The sequence below is a fragment of the Aegilops tauschii genome, chromosome 4 (genome assembly GCF_002575655.3).
Source record: "Aegilops tauschii subsp. strangulata cultivar AL8/78 chromosome 4, Aet v6.0, whole genome shotgun sequence".
Classification (NCBI taxonomy): Eukaryota; Viridiplantae; Streptophyta; class Magnoliopsida; order Poales; family Poaceae; genus Aegilops; species Aegilops tauschii.
This window is the reverse complement of record NC_053038.3, coordinates 72,960,125-72,971,250: the sequence shown is the minus strand read 5'-3', so window position 1 is coordinate 72,971,250 and position 11,126 is coordinate 72,960,125.

Genomic DNA, 11,126 nt, shown 5'->3' with positions numbered 1-11,126 from the left:
TCCCCCCATGGGGATAGGTTCTCCCTTTGGTCCTTGGCCTCCATGGTGATGATGGCCCCCTCCAGTTTCCTCCACCATGGCCTCTAGTGATGATGGCTCCCTCCGGCAGGGTGCCTGAGAGGGCCTAGATTGATTTTTCGTGGGTACAGAGGCTTGCGGCGGCGAAACTTCTCATCTAGTGTTCTTTTCGGGTGTTTTGGCATTTATAAGAATTTTTGGCGTTGGTCTCACGTCAAGGGGGTGCCCGAGGGGCCCACAAGCGTCCTCCATGCACCATGGGGGGGTGGGCGCGCCCCAAGTTTGTGGCTTCCTCTTGAAGCTTCTGGTCCTTCCTCGATGGGGCCACTTTTGGTCCTCAAAATATCACCGTAAATTTTCAGCCCATTCCGAGAACTTTTATTTCTGCACAAAAAATGACACCACGGTAGTTCTGCTAAAAACAACGTTACTCCGGGTTAGTTCTAATAAAATCATACCAAAACCATATAAAATTGTTGCAAACATGGCATGAATACTTCATAAATTATAGATACGTTGGAGACGTATCATCTGCCTATAGGAAACCAAGATGTTGTTCATCTCCCTTATGCTTGTGTTTGAGACACTTGGCGGATCCTTTGTTGATTTCTTCTACATGTCTGCTAATGGCACCCACGATGGGATCCTTCTTGCTTAGCGCAGCTACACTCCCTATCTAACTCCGATCATTGGCCAATACCATGTCTTAGCCACAGTCTCCACCACTTCGGGCAATAATCCTTAGTGGATCTCCAGCGTCTACATCCCTTAGAACAACCCTAAAAATTGGCTTTTCTAACGGAGCTCCATGGCCTCTGTGGCAATATTGTTGGGCCATGGCTTCTTGATGGTGAATTTAACATTATCACTTCCTGGACTAATAAAAACAACAAGCGTCTTAATCACCGTTCCATGAATCGCTTCCATAGATTCATCTCCAATTTTCCCTTCGCGACATCTACCTACAAGGCAGGAGGTACACTTGGTCCAATGAGCAGGACAACCTCACCCTGGTGAGCAACAACCGAGTTCTCTGAAATCCTTCTTGGGCGATGACAAATCCCAACCACATCCTTTGATTCTTAGGCTCCGCCGCTTCTGACCACTGCCCCTTGGTCATCGATTGCTCACCGCGGCTTCATGGATTTGAGTGTCTCTGGATCAAGTTAGAGGGCTTCCAGTAGGTGGTTGCCGATGCGTGGAGTCCCGGGACCCTGGATCCAGACCCATTCCAACGTATTTATGCTCGGATCAAGGCCACGTCCTGCCTCCTATAAAGCTGGAGCTCGCGCTGCACCGGCGACATCCTGTCCCAGTTCTGACCTCGCGCGAGCTTATCTACCGCCTCGACATCGCCATGGACCACCATGAGCTCTCCCCGACTGAGACTTGGCTACTTTGGGAGCTCCATTGCAGAGGAGCATGCCCATTTCTGTTGGCTAAAATAAGGAGATACAAACTCTGCTTTCTTCATAATACATGTTGCTCACCGTAACCCAACAAAATCATATTCTTGGTTTACATGTCAAAGGCGTGCTAGTTACTAATGAGCCGGCTATGGCTCAGGTGGCATTTGAGCATTTGTCCTCTATCTTGGGATCCACCCCACCCAGGGATTACACCATGTACTTGGAAGCCATCGACCCGCGGAACTTTCACCTCTCAGCTCTTGAGATTCCTTTCTCCGAAGCGGAAATCTAGGACGTGATGAAGAAACTTCCCACAAGCAAGGGGCCCATGCCCAGACAGCTTCACCACTGAATTCTTGCGCTTTTGCTGGACTATCATCAAGCCCGACGTGTGTGAGGACTTTGACTAACATTTCTCCATGAACGGCCTCGGTTTTGGCAACCTAAACGAGGCCCTGCTTACATTACTTCCCAAGAGGCCTACCACAACTTCTCTTATGGACTCTCGTAAAATCAGTCTCATTCTTCTTCTAGCAAAGCTTTTTGCCAAGGTTCTATGGCTCCGGCTCGCGCTGCATATGGTTGAAAATCTCTCCGTCAACCAAAGTGCCTTCATCGCTGGGAGATGCATGCACGACAATTTCCTTCTTGTCTAGCAAACCATGAGGCTACTGCATAACCTCAAAGCACCAAGAGTTCTTCTAAAGCTAGATATTGCGAAGGCACTCCACATCGTGGCATGGCCTTTTCTGCTTGAACCGCTCCAGCACCTCGGCTTTGGCAGACGGTGGTGTGAGGGCATCTGGATCACAATCCCCACGACATCAACCCGGGTGTTGGTATGCCCGTGATGCATGCTTGTGGACTCCGCCAAGGCGACCCTCTCTCTCCAATGCTTTTCTCCATAGTGATCAACACCCTGAACTCGCTCTTCCACCATGTCGTCCAGGATGGACTACTATGACGACTCACTGTGCGCCATGACGCGTCGAGTATCTCACTACTTGCCAATGATGTTGTCATCTTCTGCCACCCCGAGCCACACTAGCTGGTGTCCATCAGGGACCTCCTTACGATGTTCGACGACACCATCAGTTGTAACACCCTGGTTTTTGGCCCTTTATTCTGCTTTTTGATTTATTGGTTCTTGTTCTGTCTTTCTTTTTGGAGTGGATCTGCGGACTTTACACCTGGGAGGTCATCATCATTTCTTCTCCCAAGGGCCTCATCACTCTCCAATCTTTCCCAATATCATATTATTTCCATTCTAGCCCAACCCTAAAATTCTTTTCTAAGGAATATTCCTTTTTCTATTAAAGGAATAGTCCTGTTTGCCCTAGGTTGTGAAGCAACCTATATTTCTGTCACTCCCAAAATTCCCAAATAATTCTCATAATTTCTTTAGGTCACATGTTTCTCAAATATGCCCAAACTTTCCTTCCCTAGCCCAAAGATAATTCCCCAATATTATTTCTTCATTTCTGTCCAAAGTGGCTTTCTGTGAAGGAAGTGCCACCTATCCTTTCTTGTTTGCTCCCAAACTTTTTGGGGATGTTTTTACATCCAAATCATTGTCCCATGCCAAAATTCAGCTCCATTTGCCTAGTGAATATTCCTCAGCAATTTTTCAAAGTTTCTGTCAGACAGAAGGCACTGTGAAGGAAGTACTAGCTAGGAGTATCCAAATGAGTTGAAATTTTGCACACCTCTTCATGTGCTCATATCATTACCCTCCTCCAATGTTTAGCAGCACCCAATCATCTATGTGAGCACAGCTTCAATTATTTGATTTTGTGAATATTTTCAGGTTTTGAAGCAAGTATAATTTATATTGCTTCATTAATTCTGAAAAATTACCAGATCATGCTCCTACCTATATCACATCTCTCCACAAAATTTGGGACCATTTCATCAAGCCATTTTCTCTCCAAAATTATTCCAAATTTCTGGACAGAGAGGGTAGCTGTGAAGGAAGTACCGTTTTGGTAAGTACATTTGGTATGAAATTTTTACAGCATCTTCATATGTCCAAAACATGCTTCCTTGCCAAATTTGAGCTCAAGTTGATACTCCATGTGAGTGCATCATCCACATCAAGTTTCTGGACCAAATATGAAGTTACAAAGCAACCCTGTTGTTTGTGGCCCAATTCCACTCATAACCCCCAGGATTATAGTCCTTCCTAAGATAGACACACCAGACATCAACTTTGGCTCCAATCAATTCTCTGTTGAGCACAGTGACATGACCAAGTTTGCTACAACAAACTTTCATCCATGCCTACCTTAACTACAGAGCCTCTTCTCTCACGTTTTCAGTTCCCACAGTCTCTAGTTTGGAAGAACATCATGCTAGACACAGTTTCCCCGCCTCTCGTGACCTCTCTTTGCCTTGTCCTGTGGTGACTGCGCCACTAGCATACCAATTCACGCGCTCTGCTCGCTGTGGTCGCGTCCAGGACGTCGCCTAGCTCCGGCCCCTCTCCCTCTCGTCGTCTTCGCTCGTGACCATGTCCAGTGTCTTCCCCTCGTCGTCGCCTTCTCCCTAGACCCCTCTCCCCCTCCCGCAGCTCACTCGCTGGCGCACGCCACCGCGTGCCCACGGGCGAACAGTGGCCGACATGCCTCTGTTCACGCCCGTCTTCTTCCTCCTCGTGCTCCTGGCGTCGCCTTTGCCCCGTGAACTTCCCCTATTCCTTCCCCGTCGGCTACCGTCGAGCTCGCGCGCGTGCTCACGCGTCCGCGGCTCTGGCCACGCGTTCATGACGACGTCCAGCACGGCACTCCCGTCCCTGCCTATATAAGGCCACCCCGGTGTCGTTTCTCTGCGCCATCGACCTCACCGCAGCTCCTCTAGCCCCACTGACCTCTTCCTCGAGCTCGAGCGCCCCTCTTGCCCCTCAATTGCCGCCGTGGCCGCCTCGGTCCTCCGGCTAAATTCACTCGAGCCCGAGCCCCTCTCTCCATTCCATCACCACCTTAGCACCACTCAGATCCGGCGAGCCTCCCCATCCCCTCCACTCGTCGCCGGAGTATCGGTGGCCACGAGCCCGTCAGCGCCCGAGGCCATCCTCCGTTGCGGCTGGTGCTCCACTTGCCCCGGTGCTCTCCGGTGGTCGCCTCCTGTCTATATAGATGCGCCTCGTCCTCCCGATCCCACCGGTGGTCCGAGCTCCACCGGGGATGGTCGGAGCTGCCGGAACGGCCACCGGCACCGGCCCTGCCCTCTTTCCACGCGGGCGAGCGGGAGGTTGGGGAAGAAGATAGGCCAGACGGGCGCCACCTCCTCGTGGACCCCACCCGTCAGCCGCACAGCCTGCTGGCCCCGCCCCGCTGACGTGGATCAGTGGACACAGGTTTTGGCCGTGTACGCTTTCATATACCGAAAGCGTATTTTGCTTCTTCCTCGGGCCAGAACGCGTTTTCCTTTCTGAAAACATATTTTCAGAAAAGACGCGTTCAGTTTTTCCTGCTAAGGACCTGTTTGTGAGGATTTTATTACAGATAGGCCCCTGGCAGAAAAACAACTATAACTTTTCACTCACAACTCCAATTGAGGTGATTCCAAAGCCCACTTCTTTGTCTCGTCGAGCCCGTTCTGTTGGTATCATTTTCACCATGTGACAACATTCTGAAAATGACCATTTTGTCCTTGCACTTAATAAGCCCCCTCCGGGAGAGAACTGTTTCAGGTGATTCTTTCCGTGAGCTTTTCGCACTTCCTCCCGGTGAATCCATCCCTCTCAGGCAAGCCACGACCTCCATTTGCATGATTGCAATGCAGTGACGTGGTTTACTTATTTAAACTTGCTTAAAATTTGCATTAGCTACATATGACTTGTTCATGGCATTTCTCGGAGTGATATTTTGATCTTGCTATTGCCATGATGTTGCTTGGAGTTCTATGAATAATATTTTGCAGTTTATGAGGATGACATGTTGCCATTGGATTATTAGTGGCTTATATTATGATTATTTTCATGTTGATATCTGATATTTTGCCTTGGAGTATTATATCGGATTTGATGCTATCATGTGGATCTTAGGTTAATACTTTGATCTTGTTATTGGATTAGTAGTATCTTGGTACTTGGATTCATCATGATAGTAGTATGTTGCCCTCGGAGTATTTTGATATGATGATATTATGTTTTGGATTATTTGTTGGATATTGCTATGACTTGGATTACAGGCTGATGGATGATATCGGAGTATCAGTTATCACTGTTATATTTTGGGGACAAATTCCATCATTTCGTTGGTCGGGTGCCACTGAACCGGGCTTTTCCAGAACCACATTTGCCTTTATGGGAAGGTCCTAATGCGATCTATAGACATGTCCCTCGCCGGTGCCTCCAACGAGGGAAGGTTATGGGTGCGCGCTACCCTGAACAGGTAGGTGGGCATAAGCCTTGTGTGCCTGTAGTTGGATATGGCCCTTTTTGTCCCGGTTTGGGACCGTTTATGTTTTGCCATGAAGGTGGCTGTTGGATGTCACGAGTTGACATCGGGGCCACCCAGGACTGAACCCAAAGGGGGTGTTGGTCGAAGTGGCCGGGAGAGTGTCATGGCAGTAGATTGGTTTTGTCAGAACGTCATTGGTCCACCCGAATGGGACCAGAGGCCATGGGTTCTGTGATGTGGGTACAGTGTACTAACCTCTGCAGAGTGTGTGTTTAATCTATCGATGGCCGCGTCCTCGGTTATGGGCACAAGTTCGTACTAGGTCACACCGTTCGATCAACACTCACATGACGGAATGACTTATAGGTGATTTATATGTTGATATATTGTGAGCAGTAACAGCTTGGCAGGATGCCGATGATGATGTTGAGGATGATCATTCAGTTTGTGATGTGGTCACGAGGTGATCATGTGGATGTTTTGATCACGAGGTGATCAGGTGGATCACGAGGTGACCGAGATGGTATATTGCTTGGCCTGATAGCCAAGAGTGAGATGGGTGTTGGGATTGAGATCAGCATTGTAGTAGTTTCATATCATGCTTAGTAGTTGCTTTCGTATCATAGTAGTTGTTAATTAATTAACCTGTTTAATGCTAGGTTGTTGTTTTGCCTTGATGCTTTTGGTTGTGAGCTTGCAAGTACATTCAATGTACTGACCTGGCGTGTCATGCCAGATTGCAGGTGATGTTGTGATTGATTGATTGATTGCTTGTCGAGGTTACCGATCGTGCGAGCTAGATCGTGTCCCAGCCAGAGTCCCTGCGGAGTGGAGTGTTGGGGAACGTAGTAATTTCAAAAAAAATCCTACGCACACGCAAGATCATGGTGATGCATAGCAACGAGAGGGGAGAGTGTTGTCCACGTACCCTCGTAGACCGACAGCGGAAGCGTTATCACAACGCGGTTGATGTAGTCGTACGTCTTCACGATCCGACCGATCAAGTACCGAACGTGCGGCACCTCCGAGTTCTACACACGTTCAGCTCGATGACGTCCCTCGAACTCCGATCCAGCCGAGTGTTGAGGGAGAGTTTCGTCAGCACGACGGCGTGGTGACGATGATGAGGTTCTACAACGGTATTATCGAGGTGTAATATGGTGGAGGGGGGCACCGCACACGGCTAAGAGATCTCAAGGATCAATTGTTGTGTCTCTGGGGTGCCCCCCTGCCCCCGTATATAAAGGAGCAAGGGGGAGGCAGCCGGCCAAGGGGAGAGGCGCGCCATAGGGGGGAGTCCTACTCCCACCGGGAGTAGGACTCCTCCTTTCCTTGTGGGAGTAGAAGAAGGGAAGGGGGAAGGAGAAAGAAGGAAGGGTGTGCCCCCTTCCCTAGTCCAATTCGGACCAGACCATGGGGAGGGGTGCGGCCACCTTTTGAGGCCTTTCTCTCCTTTCCCGTATGGCCCATTAAGGCCCAATACGAATTCCCGTAACTCTCCGGTACTCCGAAAAATACCCGAATCACTCGGAACCTTTCCAAAGTCTGAATATAGTCGTCCAATATATCGAATTTTACGTCTCGACCATTTCGAGACTCCTCGTCATATCCCCGATCTTATCCGGGACTCCGAACTCCTTCGGTACATCAAAACTCAATAAAACTGTCATCGTAACGTTAAGCGTGCGGATCCTATGGGTTCGAGAACTATGTAGACATGACCGAGACACGTCTCCGGTCAATAACCAATAGCGGGACCTGGATGCCCATATTGGCTCCCACATATTCTACGAAGATCTTTATCGGTCAGACCGCATAACAACATACGTTGTTCCCTTTGTCACCGGTATGTTACTTGCCCGAGATTTGATCGTCGGTATCTCGATACCTAGTTCAATCTCGTTACCGGCAAGTCTCTTTACTCGTTCCGTAACACATCATCCCGCAACTAACTCATTAGTCACAATGCTTGCAAGGCTTATAGTGATGTGCATTACTGAGTGGGCCCAGAGATACCTCTCCGACAATTGGAGTGACAAATCCTAATCTCGAAATACGCCAACCCAACAAGTACCTTTGGAGACACCTGTAGAGCACCTTTATAATCACCCATTTACGTTGTGACGTTTGGTAGCACACAAAGTGTTCCTCCGGTAAACGGGAGTTGCATAATCTCATAGTCATAGGAACATGTATAAGTCATGAAGAAAGCAATAGCAACATACTAAACGATCGAGTGCTAAGCTAACGGAATGGGTCAAGTCAATCACGTCATTCTCCTAATGAGGTGATCCCGTTAATCAAATGACAACTCATGTCTATGGCTAGGAAACATAACCATCTTTGATTAACGAGCTAGTCAAGTAGAGGCATACTAGTGACACTCTGTTTGTCTATGTATTCACACATGTATTATGTTTCCGGTTAATACAATTCTAGCATGAATAACAAACATTTATCATGATATAAGGAAATATATAATACTTTATTATTGCCTCTAGGGCATATTTCCTTCAGTCTCCCACTTGCACTAGAGTCAATAATCTAGTTCACATCGCCATGTGATTTAACATCAATAATTCACATCACCATGTGATTAACACCCATAGTTCACATCTCTATGTGACCAACACTGAAAGGGTTTACTAGAGTCAATAATCTAGTTCACATCGCTATGTGATTAACACCCAAAGAGTACTAAGGTGTGATCATGTTTTGATTGTGAGATAATTTTAGTCAACGGGTCTGTCACATTCAGATCCGTAAGTATTTTGCAAATTTCTATGTCTACAATGCTCTGCACGGAGCTACTCTAGCTAATTGCTCCCACTTTCAATATGTATCTAGACCGAGACTAAGAGTCATCTAGATTTAGTGTCAAAACTTGCATCGACGTAACCCTTTACGACGAACCTTTTGTCACTTCCATAATCGAGAAACATATCCTTATTCCACTAAGGATAATTTTGACCGATGTCCAGTGATCTACTCCTAGATCACTATTGTACTTCCATAATCATAATAGATCTGGTACACAGCATGACATACTTTATAGAACCTATGGCCAAGGCATAGGGAATGACTTTCATTCTCTTTCTATCTTTTGCTGTGGTCGGGCTTTGAGTCTTTACTCAATTTCACACCTTGTAACACACGCAAGAACTCTTTCTTTGACTGTTCTATTTTGAACTATTTCAAAATCTTGTTAAGGTATGTACTCATTGAAAAACTTATCAAGCGTCTTCATCTATCTCTATAGATCTTGATGCTCAATATGTAAGCAGCTTCACCGAGGTCTTTCTTTGAAAAACTCATTTCAAAACACTCCTTTATGCTTTACAGAATAATTCTACATTATTTCCGATCAACAATATGTCATTCACATATACTTATCAGAAATGCTGTAGTGCTCCCACTCACTTTCTTGTAAATACAGGCTTCATCGCAAGTCTGTATAAAACTATATCCTTTGATCAACTTATCAAAGCGTATATTCCAACTCCGAGATGCTTGCACCAGTCCACAGATGGATCGCTGGAGCTTGCATATTTTGTTATCACCTTTAGGATTGACAAAACCTTCTGGTTGCATCATATACAACTCTTTTTTAATAAATCCTTTAAGGAATGCAGTTTTGTTTATCCATTTGCCATATTTCATAAAATGCGGCAATTGCTAACATGATTCAGACAGACTTTAAGCATAGATACGAGTGAGAAACTCTCATCGTAGTCAACATCTTGAACTTGTCGAAAACCTTTTGCGACAATTCTAGATTTGTAGATAGTGATACTACTATCAGCGTCCGTCTTCCTCTTGACGATCCATTTATTCTCAATTGCTTGCCGATCATCGGGCAAGTCAACCAAAGTCCACACTTTGTTCTCATACATGGATCTCATCTCAGATTTCATGGCCTCAAGCCATTTTGCGGAATCTGGGCTCACCATCGCTTCTTCATAGTTCGTAGGTTTGTCATGGTCTAGTAACATAACCTCCAGAACAGGATTACCGTACCACTCTGGTGCGGATCTTACTCTGGTTGACCTACAAGGTTTAGTAACAACTTGATCTGAAGTTTCATGATCATCATCATTAACTTCCTCACTCATTGGTATAGACGTCACAGGAACCGTTTCTTGTGATGAACTACTTTCCAATAAGGGAGCAGGTACAGTTACCTCATCAAGTTCTACTTTCCTCCCACTCACTTCTTTCGAGAGAAACTCCTTCTCTAGAAAGGATCCATACTAAGCAACGAATGTCTTGCCTTCGGATCTGTGATAGAAGGTGTACCCAACTGTCTCCTTTGGGTATCCTATGAAGACACATTTCTCCGATTTGGGTTTGAGCTTATCAGGATGAAACTTTTTCACATAAGCATCGCAACCCCGAACTTTAAGAAACGACAACTTTGGTTTCTTGCCAAACCACAGTTCATAAGGCGTCGTCTCAACGGATTTTGATGGTGCCCTATTTAACGTGAATGTAGCTGTCTCTAATGCATAACCCCAAAACGATAGTGGTAAATTGGTAAGAGACATCATAGATTGCACTATATCCAATAAAATACGGTTATGACGTTCGGACACACCATTATGCTGTGGTGTTCCAGGTGGCATGAGTAGTGAAACTATTTCACATTGTTTTAACTGAAGGCCAAACTCGTAACTAAAATACTCTTCTCCACGATCAAATCGTAGAAACTTTATTTTCTTGTTACGATGATTTTCGCTTCACTCTGAAATTATATGAACTGTTCAAATGTTTCAGACTTCTGTTTCATTAAGTAGATATACCCATATCTGCTCAAATCATCTGTGAAGGTCAGAAAATAATGATACCTGCTACGAGCCTCAATATTCATCGGACCACATACATCCGTATGTATGATTTCCAACAAATCTGTTGCTCTCTCCATAGTTCCGGAGAACGGTGTTTTAGTCATCTTGCCCATGAGGCACGGTTCGCAAGCATCAAGTGATTCATAATCAAGTGATTCCAAAATCCCATCAGTATGGAGTTTCTTCATGCGCTTTACACCAATATGACCTAAACGGCAGTGCCACAAATAGTTTGCACTATCATTATTAACTTTGCATCTTTTGGCTTCAATATTATGATTATATGTATCACTACGATCGAGATCCAACAAACCTTTTCGTTGGTGTGTATGACCATAGAAGGTTTTTATTCATGTAAACAGAACAACAATTGTTCTCTAACTTAAATGAATAACCGTATTGCAATAAACATGATCAAATCATATTCATGCTCAACGCAAACACCAAATAAC